We start from the raw sequence: 3,275 nt of genomic DNA, 5'->3' as shown, positions 1-3,275 counted from the left end.
AGTGGTCCCCACCCAGTCGGCCAGGCGCCTCCAGCCTCGGAAATCCAGCTTTCCGGGGGGCGGGGGAAGCGGCTCCGGGCTCGGGGGTGACCGAGGCAGCGGCTTGCAGCGGCGAGGAGCTCTGCTCAGCGGCGCGCAGGGGCCGGGGCGCGGCGTCCCATCCCGGCGGCCCCGTCTGAGGGTGCCGGGCGGCGAGCTTCAGGGCGCGGGGAGGAAGTCAGACTGCAGGCCGACGGGCCCCGAGGGCTGGGCCGGGGGCAGGAAGCTGCGGCGCTGGCTCCCCCCTCGGCGATTTTCGAACTTCTGCTGCTGCTCCCGGTGCGCGCAGACCGCATTTCGCCGCCGCCGTCGCCACTGCGCACCCAGCCCCAGGGGGGCGGGCTGGAGGGAGGGGGCGGGCGCCTGCAGGCCGGGGGTCCCCGGCAGCCATGGCGCGGCAGGAGCGGTGGCTAGGCGGGTCACCTGCCGCCGCAGAGGGGGCGGCCCGCACCGCTTCACCTGCACGAGCCAGAGGCTGCGAAGGCGAAGCCAGAGGCGGAGGCGCGCTCGGCGGCGCCTCCGGGTCCTAGAACCACATCTTTCGCCGCCTCCAGCCGGAGCAGTGGCGGGGTCTGGGGAAGGGGGTCACGGCCGTGGGGACAGAGGGGACAGACCTCGAATCGAGGATTCTCAGCAAGCTCCAACGCGGCTGGGAGAACCATGGTGGTGCTGCGTTGGGGCGCAGGGACTGCGTCCCCCTCTAGAGCGCCCTTCCATGCCCCCCCACCCCTTCTTTCTCTCCTTGTCTGTTTAGCCCAGAGATGAGCTGAAGACCAGAGGAAGCCATCTGCAAATGACAAGGCCCGAACGGGGCGGGGGGCGCAAACCCTGGTCCTTGTAGACCCCGCCACCTGTCCCACCCTCAACAAGCTCTGCGCCTGCGTCGGCACCGCCAGCAGTCTTGGTATGGGGCGCCCATGAAAAAGGGCTGGCTGCGAGAAGCTGAGGACCACCGAGGTGGTTCCAAGGAAAACTACCAGGGTTGAGTAAGGTAGGATTAAAGCTAACCGCGGGGCTGGGAAAGAAGCAGGCACTGTTGGGAGAAAAAAAATCCTGACGCTATCACTTCCAGGGACCTAAGGTGGCCTCTCACTTGAGCGAGTAACAATCTCTGGTGTCTGCTAGCTACAGAAGCTCTTCCAGGACCTATCATTCATCTGGACAATGACTATGAGAGGTGGGATTATCTCCTCATTTCACAAATGGGGGAACTGAGGTTCAGAGCCGGTAGGTGACTTGTCCAAAAGCGCACATCTCATAAAGGGCCAGCAGAAGTCTCCTGTCTGTCTGCCTCCAAATCCAGGACACTGTCTATACCACCTTGGAGCTGCCATCCTGCCCCCCTCCCAGCCTGGATGAACCGGAGGGTGAGGAAGTATGGGGAAGGATTAGAACCACTGCTGAGGACCCAATAAGCAAGGTAAGCACAGGCTTACCTGTGCTTACATATTAATCGATAGTGAACAATTTCACATATTTCACCATATCAGAGATGCAGCTTCTAGGTATGGCTGATATCTGTCTCTCTCCCAACTCAGGTGACCCCACAGCATCTTCCTAGAGTCAGGGCCTCTTTTCAAATTTCTAGCCCCTGACAGGGACAGAGTACCCAGCAAGTAAGGTAAGGGTGGGCTTAATGAAACCCATGTGAAACTGTTCACTGTAGATTAGTAACTGATAAGAAGTAAGCCCATGCTGCCTTGCTTAGTGGGTAATCTGCCCCTGGTTAGGACCCACAGTTTCTAGCTGTGGCTGAAGCCTTTCTCCTTGACTGTCTCCTCTCATCCCAGTTTCACTTGTAGGACCCCACTTGGCCCCTGCCTGCACTGCTGGGGCATCGAGAACTCACTGAATGAGTCCCAGATGTTCTCTAGGCCAGCCCAGAGGTCCTAAGTGTCCCCTCCTCTTGTAGCCTCAGCCGCCTTCCACCCTCACTCTCCAATTGTCCAGCACCACTGGCAGAAGTTTTAGCAGGAGCTGGAAGATTATCAAATCCTGAAGAAGGCCCTGGGATGAGCCACCCCCCACTCCCACTCCACTGACCCTATTTAAGCCTCTCATCAGCCAAGGTCATCAACACCTCAGGTGGGTAAGAAATGGGTTCACTTGTGTCTTGTTTTGGCCAGAGACCTCCAAGGTGAGCAAAAGCAGCTTGCTTTCTCCTTGGGCGTGTGCAAAGCCAACCCATTCCCTGGCCACTGCCCTCACCTCCAGCCCAGGGCAGACCAGAGATGGGGTCTTGCCCTTGGGGTCAGGTGAGGCCTCTTTTTTTGTTGCTGCTGTTATTGTTTTAACCAGCCTCTGATCCTCTTGATATCTGTCTCTTTCAATTCAACAACAAACCTTTCCTTTGCACCAGCTGTGTGCCAACTACTATGCTTGGTCCTGAGGATTCTGTGGCAGACAGAAAAGTCCCTGTCCTCGGGGTACCCACAGCTGAGCAAGGGACAGACCAAACACATCTGGGAGAGTGGCTCCTACAAGTCAGCCGGTGGTGACAGGTGTTCATGTTTCCTCTCGTCCAGAACCACTTTTTTGAGAGGGAAGGAGAAGGATGGGCATGGTGTCAAAACCTCCCAAAAGGGTAACTGTGCCCCCAGCTGAAAACCCGAGCAGAGAGCCTCCAGTCCAATAGTTGCCAGCAGGCACCGTCAATCCCTGGGAGTCCTCAGGTCATTGCCAATGACCAAAAATCAAAAAACCAAGCCCACTGCCATCTACTAAAATAGGACAGTGTAGAACTGTCCCATAGGGTTTCCAAGGCTGTCAATCTTCACAGAAGCAGACTGTCCCACCTTTCTCCCACGAGTGGCTGGACCTTTTGGTTAGCTGCCAAATGCATTAGCCACTATACAACCATAGCTCCTTAACCCTACCCAAAGCCTGGTGGAAATAAGGCTAGGCTAGCTAGGACCTCTTGTGTGCAAACTTACCAGTTCAGCAAGCCTATGCTAGCTGTATCTCAAATGGCTATTAGAACTGTGAGTTACCAAAAAAAAAAAAAAAAAGAGGGGGTAATTTAATCAATCATTACCTAATGAATTTGGTTGGCTTGGCAGGAATGTTTCTCCAATCATGGATCTGCAGAGGAAGAAATCCTAGAAAGGATCCTAGTGGTGAAGCTTGGGGACCAAAGCTTTTGTGAGTCTGTGCTTCCCCCTGCTGGGCACAGGAGGTATGACAGCTAAGATAGGGCGAGGTCTCCCAGTGTGATAACAGACATAAACACAGCATGG

The sequence above is a fragment of the Orycteropus afer genome, unplaced genomic scaffold, assembly GCF_000298275.1.
Source record: "Orycteropus afer afer isolate SDZICR_OR568_19922 unplaced genomic scaffold, OryAfe1.0 scaffold00495, whole genome shotgun sequence".
Lineage (NCBI taxonomy): Eukaryota > Metazoa > Chordata > Mammalia > Tubulidentata > Orycteropodidae > Orycteropus > Orycteropus afer.
The sequence above is the reverse complement of the archived record's forward strand: the minus strand, read 5'-3'. Positions refer to the sequence as shown.